Here is a 16,447-nt window from a genome sequence, read left to right on the forward strand (position 1 = left end):
GGAACCAGTCAAAGGGGGAAGGTCATTTGAATTGAGCCGAGCGTGGGAAGAACAGGCTCCTTCCCAGCTAGTCATCCTTTCATTTTGTGCAGTCGTCGGCCACCTGATGACGCTGTCGAAATTGCCGCTGCTGTTGCTGCGCCACCGTGGTCATCCCTGTCGATGGGATCTGCACCTTAATCCTCTTCGGCTGGTGTGCATTCCGTTCATAATAGGCCCAACGCGGACGCCACCAAAAGCTCCCCATTTGACTTTCAAACAAAAGGGGTGCTGTCTACTCTTGTAAACGGAAGGGCAGCCACACAGAATAAGCAGGGATGGAGGACTAAAGCTAGTGGTCCAAGCGGAAGGGAGAAAAACCTCTGAGAGGGAATGGAAGGAGAGGAGAATGGAAAAGTAGCTAGTTTGCCATATATGTAACTCCAATATAATGTCTTTTATTAAAGATTGTTTGCGGTTGTGTGTTCCGGGGACGGTGCCTCACAACAACCTTGGTAGAGGACATTTTCAGCCAGAGGGTGGTCGGGGCACTTTAAGTAGTGGCTGCCGGCTGGCGTGCATGTGTGCTCTGCCAAATTTGTTGTTCAAAATTTTTATTCTCTACGGAGGTCATTTTCATTTCACAGCTGAAGATGAAGCATAACCTTGCGTGTGCCGATTCGGTTGTTGCCATAAAGCTTGGTGCTCGGGTCTTCTGCCACAAGTGCTTAAAATACCTGAGAAATACCGTATGCATACTTCACCTTGCATTTGACTCATCAAAAAGAAATATTTCCCAGTGTGGATCATCATGCCTGCACACACAGTGCGGGGCCGACATGCAAGGCCAGATTGTAATGCTTTCATTCTAGTGCTAGCTCTGCAGTAAAAGCGATAGCATACAGACACGACGTGCAGCTAAATTTGTACAGTGCACGCACTTAACAAAAATGTTCAACCAGCTGATATGCACGCTTGTCAAAATAATGCGTGCATTATTTGCTGGCAGCAGTATTAACAGCTGGAGGGCGGCAGACTACAGTTGAGTGGAACATACCCTGATTGTTTTCTGCTTACAGCCCACAGGAATTAGTTCACAAACAGAAATTGCAACTACCACAGCAGAGTCAGTATAGGCAGGGTCGATCATTGGCGCCCAAGTAATTAGTGTGTGGTTAACAAATATGCAATAATCTGAGACTACAGCACGTTGTTTGAGCAGTGCATCCGCAGTTTTTCCCTCCTCCTCATCATGAGCCTCACTAGACCTACAGGGCAAAAGCCTCACCCATGTCTTTCCAATTAACACTGTCCAATTAGCCCTCCTATGTGGTGTCAAATGCAAGTCTTTAGAGTGCGACTGCCCGTCACATATGCTTTTGAGGATATCTCGAAGCTTACATGCAGACTTCACGACAGCACACAACGCACTGAAGGACATATACTTGCGTTGTTGCCGCCGATGTATGCATCTGAGTGCAAGAGTCCGCGGCTGCCCTGAATAACTAACGTCCTTTCTTTCGCTCCCAATGATCAGATTTCTACCGTACGCATGCGAGCAATGAGACGCAACAGCAAGCAAAGCCTTCCGTGATCCATGGACGGCCTTGGCGCCATGATTGCCAGCAGGCTGGTTCTGGCGGCGACTAGTTCATGTGAGCATGATGCACCTTCCTGTCAGGAGTGAATTTTCTGGCAGCGAACAGGCTCTCCGAGCACGGCAATTTGAAAAAGCCAAATGATAATTTAAAGATTTAAAGATGTATAGACACCTTATTTTGGTGGCATGTTTTCTTCCCTACAATGATTCAGAAGACACTGCTATGAATGAATCATCATGTGGTGTTTGCCTGGGACCTATAAATAATTTATAATCGAATTTTTCTGCCATGCTGTCTCGGTTCCAACAGCCGAGTGAAGACTGTGACATCAGAGAGGTTATATGTAACGTGAAGCATGGAAAAAATGCGATATAATTGCTGCTTGATCGTTTTATTTCACTACAGTGTTGAAGCCAGCCTTCCTCAATAGTCGGAATGACAAATGTAGCAGCACCGATTATATTGCAGTTTTTCATGCCTCGCCTGACCTATAAGCTCACTTTGACGTCATAGTCCCCATTCAGCTCTTGAAACTGAAACGGCGCGAGAAAGAAATTCGATTATAAATTATTTAGTAGTCATGGGAGAATCTTCATCATCAGCCTGATTACACCCAATGCAGGGTGAAGGCCTCTCCCATGTCTCTCCAATTAACCATGTCTTGCCAGCTGCGCCCACCTTATGCCTGCAAACTTCTCAATTTCATACGCCCACCTAACCTTCTGCCGCCCCCTGCTATGTTTTCTTTCTCTTGGAATCCCTTAGGGACCAACAGCTATCTTACCTTCGCATTACATTGCCCGCTCAAGCCACTTTCTTCCTCTTGATTTTGGCAAGGATGTCATTAACCCGCGTGTGTTCCCTCAACCACTCTTCCTGCTTCCGGTCTCTTAAAGGAGTATAGACACCTAATTTTTGTGGTATGTTTTCTTTTCTTCAATGATGCAGAAGACGCTACTAGGCATGAATCACTATGTGATGTTTGGCTACGACCGCTAAATAATTTAACATTGTTTTTTTCTGGCATGCTGTTTCAGTTTTGGAACAGCCGAACGATGGCTCTGACGTCAAAGAGGGCTTTTCCTTCACGTGAGCCATGGAAAAATGTCCATAGAATCGCTGCTTCATTGTTCTAATTTACTGCAGTGTTGAAATCAGCCTTCCTCAATTGCTGGAATGACAACAAATGTGCAAGCAGTGATTATATTGCTGTTTTTTCATGTCTCGTGACGTGTAAGCACACATTGACGTCACTGTCCTTGTTCAAGTGTTGAAGCCGAAACTGGACGAAAAATAAATGCTATTATAAATTATTAAGCGGTCGTAAGAGATTACTAGCTGCTACTCCATGTATAATAATGCCTTATGCATCATTACAAGCAAGAAAGCATGCACCCAAACGGTAGGTGTTATACTGCTTTAACGTTACGCCTATCATTTTTCTTTCCGTGGCTCACTGCGTTGTCCTCAGCTTAAGCTGAACCCTTTTTGTTAGCCTCCACGTTTCTGCCCCATAGGTGGGTACTGGTAAGATGCAGCTGTTGTACACATTTCTCTTGAGGGATATTGGTAAACTGCCATTCATGACCTGAGAGACCCTGCCATATGCGTTCCATCGCAATCTTATCCTTCTAGTTATTCCCTCATGATCCGGATCAGTTGTCACTATTGATACCTGCCTTAAATAAACGTATTCCTTTACCTTTTCCCTTACCTCGCTACCAATTGTGAACTGCTGTTCCCTTGCTAGACTTGAGAATAGGAGAATACCACAAGGTAATCCATGGATAATAATGCCTGATGCCTCATTAGAAAGCAAAAACACACACCCAAAAGATGGGTGTTTATACTCCTTTAAAGCTAGTTGGTGCATTACAGAATGTGAGTCAGCAGTGTTGCCAGTAAAACCCTTTAACATCATATTTTGATCTGTTGATTGAAATCAAGTTTTTTTGTGTTCTAGTTAATGGTATTTCATTATTTCTTTGCTCCTTATTTGGAAAAATTATTTCTCGGGACTCTGACCAGGCTCAAGAAGTGTAATGTGATAGTAAACAGAATATGTTTGAAAATCCTCTGAAGTTGCCGTTTAATTTACCTTGTACATTAGTCTTTTGTAGCAAATATGAACACTTTTCATACTTTGCAGTCTTCCACTAGCATGGATCCTGCTGCACCACAGAACCCGGATATCTTGCTGAGGTCAGCAGCCAGGTATGAAGGTGTCGCATATTTAGAATGTGAGACAAGTGGGCTTTGATGCCCCATCGGCCAGTGCTGATAAAGGAGCAAAACACAGACGGAAGACGAGGCTGACAAAGTTCAGTTTGGTGCTCAGGAACGCTTGGCTACCGGGGTGCGCCGTGCTAACAAAGATTGTGGCCGTCCACACTTCTTGTTTGATTTGCGTCTTTGCACTTGTGGAGGGGCTGGGTGCGCAGTGCTAACAAGAAGTGTCGACGGCCACAATCTTTGCTAGTACAGCGCACCTCGGTAGCCAAGCGTTTTCTGTGTGCCAAACTGAACTTTGTCAGCCTCGTCTTTGCGTGTGTTTTGCTCCTTCTTCAGCACGGGGCGCTGGGGCATCAAAGCCCAATTGTCGATCTTACAAGAATGATTTTGTAAGCTTGAAATGCTTTTAGCTCTCATCCTTGATAAATGCAGGCAAACAATCTAGAAACCGGAAACATGGGGATGAGCATCAGTGCACACCTCTCGGAAATGGGAAATTTTCTGTCCGAATAATATGAAGCAGAAAAAAAATTGCCTGCAAAGCAGCCCTAGGCACAATTTTAACCTGTGGTAGCTCGGAGCAGTATTGCTTAGCGATGGCTTTGTGGTCGAAATGCAGTTTTTGTTTGTGTTCTAGTTGTTGACATTTCATTATTTTGCAGAATTATTTCTTGCAACTCAGACAAAGTTCAAGAAGTGTAATGTGATAGTTAACTCAAAGTGCTTTAAAATCTCCTGGAGATGCCAATTAAAGGAACACTGAGGAGAAATTGAAGTTGGCTTGTATCGATAGAATATATAAGCTCCTGATCACAAAAACGCAACTCTTACTGAAAAACAAAGCTCTTGTAAAGTAGAAAATAGCAAGAACCAAAATACAGGTATCGCCGCCACAGGGCAATCTCGCAAGTACAAGCGTGATAACGTCACTGGACAAGAGACGCCACGTTGTAGGAATTTTCCTTCCTACATGAAGCTGCGAATCTGAGGCTGACAAAAGAAGGTTGCGCGGTTCAATATTGAAGTAAGTTTTGTCTTAAAACCGATAGTGCACTTTTATCACACAAGGAAGACAGACAAAAGACAACCTGAATGTTGGAAGCAAAAAAAGCCGATGCTTGGCGGCTCCACAGGCGGCCAGGAAAGTTTCGACTTGTTATGGCGCTTCGCGTCTATGAGCTTTGTGTGCCTCATGGTTTTGTTTTTAACGCGTCTCGATTTACAAGTGCCGAACAGCAGAGGAACTCCGTGCCGCTTCAAGTGCTAGTTCACCTTTGAAGGAGCCTGTTAAGGCTGGTCAGGTGATTGCCGCGGTCGATGAAAAACCATCATGGCACGATGGTCGGTGATCATACAAGGCAGTTAGCAGTATAAAGAGCACTTGTGTCGTCGTACGCTCGCTTGGCGAAACATTCCCGGCTGTGCCAGTCAACTTCAAACTACTTAATGGAAATCATTTATTAGGGACGGGAGACAAGGTACAAGGCAGTTAAAAAAAATTGATGGCCTAGCTGTGTTAGGCCAGGATATACGTAGCGAAAGCGCGGAGACTTCTGCAGCGGAAGATTGCACTCACTAGATGCGCCTTTATTCATGGTTAAATCTTGAACCGTCGTGGCGGAGTGGTAGAGTCCGCCTCAAACTACAATGGCCCTGGTTCGATTCCGAGCCTCGGCACAGGTTTTTTTTTTTATTCAGTGAGTGGGTGGGGGGTTTCAGTGGCGCGCATAGATGCCGCCACCGAATACGTTGGTTAGCGGATAAGCGCAGGCTCTGTTAAAGGGGCAGTTAGGAGAACTCTATCAAATTATTTTTGTTAGCAAAATCTGATAGTTCGGCATTTCAAGACATTGTTGCCGCCTGTCCGGGAGTGAAAGATGCATTTATTTCAAAGAAATTTGGATTCAAAGTTGAAAAAGTTTTTCTCGCCACTCCGATTCAAACTCGGGAACTTTATGACATCACGGCGCACTCTTATGACGCTACAGGACGCAGTGACGTGAAACGTGACGTACGCGCAGACGTGATTTCTCGCGGCTAGCAGTGTGGTCTACCAGCCGAAATGAAAGCTACTGCCACCACACGTTGAAGGCATCTATCGGGGGTCGCTACTGTCGCTTCGTTTACGTTTGCACCGGCGTCTTGTCTGCGTTATGATCGATCCCGTTCCCGAACCTGACGACGAAGTTCTCGCAAAAACTCCGGCCTGCATTTCAGCGACCTCAGCCCCACAGAGCGTGGGATGCTTTTGAGGGAGCTCGGTTAGGTTAGGTGCCGGCGGGTTGTTTCCCCCTTCCGCCATGAGCAGCCGTTGCAAATCATATCATAACCCCAGTGCGGGGAGTCACAAGGGGCCAGGACAAGGTCGGTGAGTCGCGCCCATTGGAGGCTGGCTGGGGCTTAGGGGCGAACGGATTGCGATTCCTTGAACGGCGCGGTTGCACGGTGCAGCAGGCGGCATCAAGGTCTCCCACGGTTGCAAGGGTCAGGTTATTTATTTATTTTTTGCCAAAAAAACGGATGGATACTCAAGGGCGCTTGCGTTTAAAGTTGGCGGCTTGAAAGTAAAGCCCACGCCTCATCGGCTTCCGCGCGTTTCCGGCGGTACGGGGTCTACTGGATCGGGCTCTCTCGGCCACTTGCATGTACCTTCAGATGTGTACTGTGAATGGATTAAATTAGCCGAGAGCTCGAAAACAACAGCTGCGTCCAACTGCCGAAGCTATTGAGTGACGTCACAACACGTACCTCGCCGCAGAGCTGAATCGGTCTGGCCGGGCCGGCGGTGGCTGGCGCACCCTCCGCAAAATAGAGACATGCTTAAAGTCTCCGCCAGTGCGGTCAGAGTGCGCCGAAACTGCCGAACGCGTTGGCGGTCAAGCACAGTTGGAGCATAGAGGGTCTCGGTTTGGCCGATGTGACGTCGCCATGCAGCGCGCGCGCGCATTACTCCGGAGTGTAAACGCACCTTAACAGAGCCTGCGCTTAACAGCTAACCAACGTATTCAGTGGCGGCACCTATGGTAGCCACTGAAACCCCCCGCCCACTCAGTGAAAAAAAAAAAAAACCTGTGCCGAGGCTCAGAATCGAACAAGGGCCTTTGTAGTTTTAGGCGGAGACTCTACCACTCCGCCACGACGGCTCAAGATTTAACTATGAATAAAGGCGCATCTAGTGATTGCACTCTTCCGATGCAGAAGTCTCCGCGCTTTCGCTACGTATATCCTGGCCTAACACAGCTAGGGCATCAATTTTTTTTAACTGCCTTGTACCTTGTCTCCCGTCCCTAATAAATGATTTCCGTTAAGTAGTTTGAAGTTGACTGGCACAGCCAAGAATGTTTCGCCGGGCGAGCATGTGAAGACACAAGTGCTCTTTATACTGCGAACTGCCTTGTACGATCACCGACCATCGTGCCATGATAGTTTTTCATCGACCGTGGCGATCATTTGACCAGCCTTAACAGGCTCCTTCAAAGGTTAACTAGCACTTGAAGCGGCACTTGGAGTTCCTCTGCTGTTCGGCACTTGTAAATAGAGGTGCGTCAAAAACAAAACCTCGGGGCACGCAAAGCTCATAGACGCGAAGCGCCATAACAAATCGAAACTCTCGTGGCTGCCTGTGGCGCCCCCAAACATTGGTTTTCTTTGCTTCCAACATTCAGGTTGTCTTTTGTCTGTGTTCCTGGTGTGATAAAAGTGCGCTATCGGTTTTAAAACAAAACTTACTTCAATATTGAACCGCGCAACCTTCTTTTCTCAGCCTCAGAGATTTAGCAGCTTCCATGTAAAAAGGAACATTCCTCCAAGGTGGCGTCTCTTGTCCTATGACGTCATCACGCTTGTACTTGCGAGATTGCCCTGTGGCGGCGATACCTGTGTTTTGGTCCTTGCTATTTTCTACCTTACAAGAGCTTTGTTTTCTGTAAGAGTTGCGTTTTTGTGATCAGGAGCTTGTATTCTATCGATACAAGGCAACCTCAATTTCTCCTCAGTGTCCCTTTAATGCGCGTTTATAGACTGGCTTAACGCATGCGCGCGCACTGCACACCAACGTCACGTCGGCCAAAGCGAGACCCTCTATACTCCAACTGCGCTTGACCGGTGACGCGTTCGGCAGCTTAGGCGCACTCTGACCACATTGGCGGAGACTTAGAGCATGTCTCTATTTCGCGCCGAGTGCGCCAGCTGTGCCAGCCAGACCAGACTGATACGGTTCCGCGGCGAGGTGCGCGTTGTGACATCATTCAATAGCTTCGGTCGTTAAGCGGTGCTGTTCTTTTCGAACTCTCAGCTAATTTAATCCATTCACAGTACACATCTGAAGGTACATGCAAGTGGGCGAGAGAACCCGATCCAGTGGACCCTGTACCTCCGGAAATGCGGAGAAGCCTTTGAAGCGTCGGCCTTACTTTCAAGCTGCCTACTTTAAATGTGAGCGCCCTTGAGTACCCATCCGTTTTTGTGGCAAAAAAAAAATAAATAACCTCGCCCTTGCAACCGTGGGAGACCTGGACGCCGTCTTCTGCACCGTGCAACCGCGCCGTTCAAGGAATCACAATCTGTTGACCCCAAAGCCCCGGCCAGCCTCCGATGGGCGCGACGCACTGACCTTGTCCTGGCCCCTCGCGACTCCCCGCACTGGGGTTATGATATTTAATTTGCAACGGCTGCTCATGGCGGAAGGGGGAACGACCCGCCAGCGCCTAACTAACCGTGCTCCCTCAAAGGCATCGCACGTTCTGTGGGGCAGAGGTCGCTGAAATGCAGGCCGGAGTTTTTGCGAGAACTTTGTCATCGGGACCGGGAACGGGATCCATCGTAACGCTGGCAAGATGCTGGTGCAAACATAAACGAAGCAATGGTAGCGACCCCCGATAGATGCCTTCAACGTGTGGCGGCGGTAGCTTTCATTTTGGCTGCTGCTAGACCGCACCGCTAGCCGCGAGAAATCACGGAGTCTGCGTTTACGTCATGTTTCTTGTCACTGCGTCCTGCAACGTCATAAGAGTGCGCCGTGATGTCATAAGAGTTCCCGAGTTTGAATCGGAGTGGCGGGAAAAACTTTTTCAACTTCGAATGCAAATTTCCTTGAAATAAATGCATCTTTCGCTCTCGGACAAGCGGCAACAAAGCCATGAAATGCTGAACTATCAGATTTTGCTTACAAAAGAAATTTGATTGAGTTCTCCTCACTGTCCCTTTAATGTACCATGTACAGTCTAGGTCAAAAGTGTTAAGGCTACAGCATTCAGCTGCAGTGAAATCAATGTTCCTAGAATAATTCATGTAGCGGATCATTCAAAACTGTAGTCAAGCAGGAAGCTTCTGTATCGCAAGAAGAAACCTGCTAGCACTTCAAGGTCACTTGGTCTTTAATATTGCTGTAATGGCTCTGTTATGCGGCTGAAGCGAAATGCCTTTGGCCTTAAGACTTCACCGACACTGTACATTACTCTTGTTGCAAATGCGAACACTTTGCACACTGTCCAGGCTTCCACTAGCATGGGTCCTGCTGCACCATGGAATCCAGGTGTACTTGCTGAGGTCAATGGCCAGGTACGATGGCTTCTCATATTTAAAACTAGTTTGTAAGCTTGAAATGCTTTTGGCTCTCGTTCTTGGTAACTGCAGGCAAACAATCTAGAAACTGTGGAAACGTATAGGGCTCAGAATCAGTGCACACCTCTCGGACACGTGGAATTTTCCATCCAAATGGCGTGGAGCGGAAAAAAATTGCCTGCGCAGGAGCCCCAGGCACAATTTGAACCTGTGACAGCTCAGGGCAGCTTTGCTTAATGAACTCTTAGATCACTAAGCCATGACCACAACCTTTCACCTTTCATGTTCTAATTAGCACAGCCTCTTGTGCTAAGATTTAATTGCTGTGTTTTAAATATTCATAATCTTTCATCTGTTCGTTCTGTGTTTCCGAATATTTGGCAGCATTACTGTTGCCAGGGTGCAGTGGAGCCTGAAGTAAAGATAAAAAGGCTCATCTATGTTGTCAAAGGCAGCTTATATGATTGCACATAAACGTGACCTGGTGGCCCATCGTGCTGCTCACTCCGAAGAAGAGAGCGATGTGTCATGTTTTATCATTAGTAGCGTTTGCAAGGAAAACTGCCATTTTCTTAATGTTACATATAGGAGTCCTGAGGAATAGGATTTTATCAGTTTTAATGTGGCAAATACTTCTCTCCCCAATCTGTTATAGGGCTTTATACAAAGCAAATGTGCAGCTGTTTTATTGCAGATCCACCTCGGGAGCGGAAATTGTCAGTGCAGAGCGGTGGCGCTGGCTTCTTTCCCAAGGTCGAGACTTCCTGTTCTGCAAGGACGCCACAAAACTTTTCTGGGGTTCCCCACAAAAGTGACGCTCCTTCCTGGTGATGCTCCTTCCCCGAAGAGGCTTAGGGGAAAGAGCATTCAGGGAAGGAGCATCACCGGCTCAGTATGCCGGCAATCGCTTAAGGCTGATGGCATGCAGAAGCCTCGGATGAGCTCAGAAAAACTAGCATCTGTGGGCAGTAAGCCTCTTTTATTTAGGTACATTTCGTGACTGACAAAGGCATTTGTTTATTTAAGTGTGCATGACTTAAATACCTTTATTTTACAGCACCTGCATGTCTTCAATTTTGTGATGATTAATACTCTTTCAGATGCATTTGATGCATACATCAAAGCTGCACAAGCTGCCGAGGATGAGAAAATGCGCAGAGCAGTTGAATTGCTACCTGGCGGACATGCTGAGGGACATCAAGTAATCATCGCCTGCACCTGCCCCTGTAGTCAATGGCTGTAGTCAGATAAAAATGATAAAATAAAGGCAGCAAGAAAAATTATTTCATTGACTGTAGCCTGGTATTTAGTGCTGGGATGCAGCATTTGCTGCACTGAAGGGTTGCAAGTTCATTCGGGTAGCCTACATATTCAGAGGTATTAACTGTACACCAGAGTACGTGTTGCAAGGCCATTGTATCCCCATGTCGAGGCCCTCGTATCTGTACGAAGGTATACGAGGGACCGGAGCGACACGTATCCAATACCGTATATATGAGGCACGTATCACCCGTATATATGTGTTTCGCCATACGTGGAGAGAACGCGTATGCCATACGAGCACATATTCATACGACCATATATGTGGACACATATCCAATAATTGCGTATATATGAGACACATTTAACACATATATACGAGATTTTTCAATAGGGCGTAGTCGACCCCGCCGAATTACGCACAGAGCAGTGCAAAGATCCTGACCTGAAGCGAATAATCGAAAGCTTAGAGGGCGCACCGTCTCACCCCGAACAGCTAGGTTATTTCATTGGCAAAGACGGCACCCTGTGTCGGCGCACGAGGCCAACCAGGAAAGGGAGACCAGAGAAAACCGCTTGGGAGAGAGTCGTCATACCTCTGTCGTGGACAGAAAGGGTTCTTCGCGCGTTTCACGATGCGCCATGCGCCGGTCATTTTGGCGTAGCGAAGACACGCAGGCGTGTGGAGCGTTTGTACTTTTGGAGTGGCATGCGACAGGATGTTAGAGACTACTGTGCGAAGTGTCATTCCTGTCTCGAAAGAAAAACACCCAAGGGACGAAGACCAGCTCCAATTCAGCCGTTTTCTGAGGTTTCGGCTCCCTTCGAGCGGCCAGGTATGGACATAATGGGCCCATTGCCGACGACCACTTCCGGAAACAAGTACATTTTAGTATTTGTCGATCACCTTTCAAAATACGCGGAAGCGGTAGCGCTCCCAGATCAGAAGGCAGACACGGTTGCAAGAGCATTTGTCGAACAGATCGTGCTCCGACATGGACCCCCGAGGCAACTCTTGACAGATCGGGGAACGAACTTCGTGTCGCAGCTAATGAGGAGAGTTTGCGAGCTGCTTAAGATCGCTAAGAAGCAGACAACACCGTACCATCCGGCTTGCAACGGCGCGGTGGAGCGACTGAACCAAACCGTGGCCGGGTTCCTGTCGCATTTTGTTTCGCGCGACCAGCGGGACTGCGACTTGTGGCTCCCGTATGCAATGTTTGCCTACAATTCCGCAGCACACGAGAGCACGGGCGAATCGCCTTCTTTCTTCTCTACGGCCGAGACCCGGACCAGCCTAGTGAAGTGCCAGAGGGCCCCCGTCGTGTCCCATACGCTTCACTGGACGACTATAAGGTTGAGCTAGAATCGCGCTTGCAAGTGGCGAGGGACATCGCAAAGGAGGTCTTAAAGAAAGCGGCGAAGCGCAGGAAGGAGGTGCACGATCGCAGTGCTAGAGACGCGCCGTTTAATGTGGGGGACAGCGTGTACATTGAAAACTGCCAAAGGCAGATTGGGCTAGCTCGTAAGTTCCAGACGAAGTGGAGAGGATCGTGCGAGGTTGTCGAGAAGCTTTCTCCGGTAAACTTCAGAGTCCGAGACGTGAACCGGCGCTTCATAAGGATACACGCAAATCGCCTCAAGTCGGCACCGGTTCAGTATTCCCGAAATGAGGAAAAGGAAAGCGCGGATTTTGATGGGGACAGAAGTGAAGCGGAGCGCGCAGATAGTTCGCAAGAAACGCCCTCTCCTGCATTTGTTCGGCAGGCGCCAGAGGTGACGGCCGGAATGCCACCGGATTTACTTCATGCATTGCTAGAAGAAGAAGCGCGCGAGGTTGCCGCGCAGATAAGGCCAGGAGAGGCTCCTGCCACGAGCCCTCGCGAGTCCCAAAGCAGACAAAGGGTCACAGACTTACTTAGTATGACTCATGAAGGCCGATATCCGCTGCGAAATCGGAAAGCTAAGTCGGACTAATGGCGTAAGCAGAGCGGAGTTGTGAACTGGTTAGAATTGTGTAATGCCGCAGCTCATAACATTGCTATGTGCTTATGTGTTAAGTTATCGGAGTTGGTAGTTAAACCTTTCTGTCATTAAGTAACACCTTCACAGGAGAGCATGTAGAGCGCATGCAGAACCTGCCCTACTTCCTTTCGTTTTTTATATTTTTGTCTGTGCCGTGATCGTGCTAGAAGTGGGAGCTCCTTTGTAACTGTGGTAAATTTAGTTCGTCCAGTTTGGACTAGAAAGGAGAGGCTTGGGTGATGAGTTTCATGTTTATCTGTAAAAGATCAGTGCTGCCCCTGGAGACGCCAGTTATGACAGCGGAGGCATATGGTGTTGTGCAGTGGTGTTGAGTGCGGCGAAAAGTGTTTTGTCGGACGCACTGTGCGAGGCGATTCAGAAAGACAAGGGTAGCTGCATGGACTCAAATGTTCGGAGAACATTCTTCTGGAGGGTGAGCGAGTGTGACGTTCCTTGTGTGTGCTACGAGGTTCCGCGTTCGACGGCGCGGCGTAGACGGAGACCCAGATGACAGCGGCATCATCAATTACCCAGCCATGCTCTTTGAGAGTGACGACCAGAACGAAGGGGTTTAAGCCCAACCGGACCCCCTTTCCATAGTGTCGGCACGAGTCGAACGCCGCCGCCGCCGCCGCCACGGGGAAACGGGCTTTATCTTCCCCAATTGGCTTGGCCGTTCTAGGGCAGCCTCGTTTCGGCAGGCCTGGCCCCGTGGCAAGACGGCGGGCCTCATCAATCAACCCTCCCGAGCACATCCCAGGACAAGGGACCACTTTCCCGGCCTTTTAGTAACCTCGCGTTCCGGCCTTGAGGGGCGAGTGTCATTTGATGGAGAACGGAGGCCGGTGACCCGCGGGAACTGTCAGCGGGCCAGAGCGCGCCTTACCTTGAGGGGCGAGTGTCATTTGATGGAGAACGGAGGCCGGTGACCCGCGGGAACTGTCAGCGGGCCAGAGCGCGCCTTACCACAGCCGACGCTATGCGCTACCTCGAAGACAACCTTCTTTCCCTCGGACTCAACACGTGAGGGGGGCGAGACCATAAGTGCGGTGGTATGTTTGTGCGCCCAATTGGAAGCCCTAGCCCCCTCCTTCCCCTCCGGCGTGGGCGTCCTCACCCTAGGGAGTGTGGGGAGAAGAGGATATAAAAATCGACAAGCAGTATGGAAGAAGGACGCTCAGGACGACATCGTTCGCCAAGAGGGCCTTCAGCGCCGAAGCCCGACGGCGTGCAGCTTCTGCCAGCAACCGCTCGAGCTCAACTCCGGAGCCCCTCCATCGTCCCCATGAAGTCGTGGGCACGTAAGCTCGGACGCCCCAGCCTCTGAATCTTAATCATGTATAATTATTGAATATATCTGTTTGTTTAAATTGAGCCATACGGTGTCTCTTTGCCTCTCCGTCCCGTGTGGACCTGCGCATTATGGGGGTCATCACAACAGGTATCTCACGACATTCACTGCATCAGCTTCTCGAGAGACTGTAACCAAACGAGATGCTTGAAACACCTTCGTGTACAGTCTGACCGCAGAACATTCCGATGGCGGATTCTCGCATATTACTGTGTAGCTCAGAGTGCGCCTGCCTTGCAGGACCATGGCTCTCATTGTAAACATAAATATCTATCATAGTTACCACACAGGAGGAAGTGGCAGTCTTTTAGAACGTAAAAAATTCAGGCATTCTGGTATGTGTTATGTCAACAATAATCAAAGAAAACGCATTTTCGGTGCCAAACTTCGGCCGTGTCTGGGTTATTAATCATATGCATATTCATGTTTGGGGTGGCTTTCGAACGTTAACTTTTCTGAAAAAAACATGCTTTTTTCTGAAAATTTCGCATTTATAACCTCTGCCCTATATACCGCTCCGCAATAGAGCATGATACATAGTAGAGAAAGGACAGGTAGATGGGTTTCTTGGCAACAAAATGTGAACAAGGGGCGGAAACTCGGCATGCGTAACATTCTTACCGTTTCGACAAGATTAGTTATCTTCATCTGCGCAAAGCCTTCATCATTGAAGAGTGTACAGAGTGTTTCACCTTAGGTTTTAAGAAAGTTTTAAATATAGCCGTTTTCATTCAGGAGAGCGCTTCTTTTGGCATAGCATTTTCAGTAGTGTAGTAACTAGCAGTGGTCTAACTAGCAGGCTGGTTAATTTTGAATAGTTAACTTTCTAACTGTTGCTGTTAGGCTCCTTAATTATTGAGAGGCGTGCAGCCCGCCGTATGTAATATGCATATAAGTTTTCAGAATTTCTAAAACACGATTATAATTGGCTCTGTGGCCCAACAAACTTTGGCTACATCGCGCCAAAATACATGCACGTTCGAGAAGCTTGCAGGCAAAGCAAACTCTCCATTGCACGTAACTTGTGGAAATATGCAAAGTTTGCATGGCCACAGTGCCGATGGTAACCGCGTTTTAGAATTTCTAGAAGCTAATATGAACCTTTTTTACGGTTGGCTACATGCCTCTCAATTATTAAGCAGCCTAATAGCAGTAGTTAAAACGTTACCTAATCAATATTACATAAGCTTTTTGCTAGTTAGCACGTCTTAGATTTATTCTTATGTACTACACCGCTGACAAATCTATGCCGAAATCCAGCTCTCTTATAACTTTGCAAAGTCTTACGTGAAACACCCTGCATATTGTCATCCCACCGATTAGGAAGTCTTGTTATATGAGAGGACAATGTGATGTAGAAAGGCGGTTAGAATGGAGAGCGTGAACTAGAAAATCTTCTCAAGTCGGAGTGGGACATGGTGGACTTCAATATTTTCTTGCCAAAAGTATACTGTCGTTATTCAAGTAACCTGACGCCCGCTGATCGTAAGAGCACGTAACCATTCGGCGCCACAACATGGTGATAGCATCGCGTCCTGGCTGCACGAGCGAGACAGTCTTGCTGCTCATGAAATTCGGTAATGACCCCCGGTGGCTCAGTGGTTAAGCACCCGGCTACTCATCCGAAGTACCCGGGTTGGAACCCGAACGCGGCGGCTGCGTTTTGATGCAGGCGAAAAGCAATGGCGCCCGTTTTTGTGGGAAGTCAGCGCACGTTAAGAATCCCCAGGTTGTCGAAATTAATCAAGAGCCCTCCACTAAGACACTTCTTTCTTCCCTTCTTCTTTCAGTACCTCCTCTATCTTTTCCCTCACGGCGTGGTTCAGGTGTCCGCCGAGATATGGGACAGATACTGCACCATTTTCTTTCCCCCCCAAAAAAACAAGTTTCAATTTTCGCCCAAAGGCTTCGCGGGAGGCATCGTTGTACACGCTCCTCAAAACTCCTATTTGCCCTTCTGGGCCGGCAGCATCTCTCTTTTTGAGTTTATTTGATACTTTGCTTTGGAACCTAGTAACAGCTGGAGGATTTCAAGTTTCCAACCCAGACGCCTCTTTCCTCCAGCCGAATCTCTTAACTGAATCAAACATTTACGAATTCCTCCAGAGTCAAAGGCCCGTGCAGCGTAGAGCTTTAAAGCACCATAATATTTTTCGGTACCTGCGCTTAATTTAACACAGACCTGGGCCCACGAATCTGCAGAGCTTCCAGCGCATCGCTAAGGGGAATACTTGAAGCGACATCCTAGCACTCTCTCCGTCTATCTTCTTCAATGGGAGGGTTATATTTGCAGCCGAAGCCTTAGCTTTGACCTGGCGGTTAGCCCTATCCAAAAGCTTCAGGCCACGCTACTGTTGATCAAGCTCAGTAGTCGGGGAGACAGGAGAGCTGCCGCTTTGTCGAGCGCATAGCTGAGGCTGCCGCGATGTTATTAAGC

At 48.1% G+C, this 16,447-nt stretch overlaps 1 long non-coding RNA gene across 1 annotated transcript; it reads left to right on the plus strand.

The window, feature by feature from the left end:
* Window positions 1-1,512: 1,512 nt before the first annotated feature.
* On the plus strand, window positions 1,513-9,348 carry LOC144095003 (uncharacterized). The gene is made up of 3 exons (XR_013306653.1): window positions 1,513-1,634; window positions 3,730-3,794; window positions 9,306-9,348. It is a non-coding gene; the product is annotated as an uncharacterized LOC144095003 (long non-coding RNA).
* Window positions 9,349-16,447: the final 7,099 nt, after the last annotated feature.

This window comes from Amblyomma americanum, chromosome 6 (assembly GCF_052857255.1).
Source record: "Amblyomma americanum isolate KBUSLIRL-KWMA chromosome 6, ASM5285725v1, whole genome shotgun sequence".
Classification (NCBI taxonomy): Eukaryota; Metazoa; Arthropoda; class Arachnida; order Ixodida; family Ixodidae; genus Amblyomma; species Amblyomma americanum.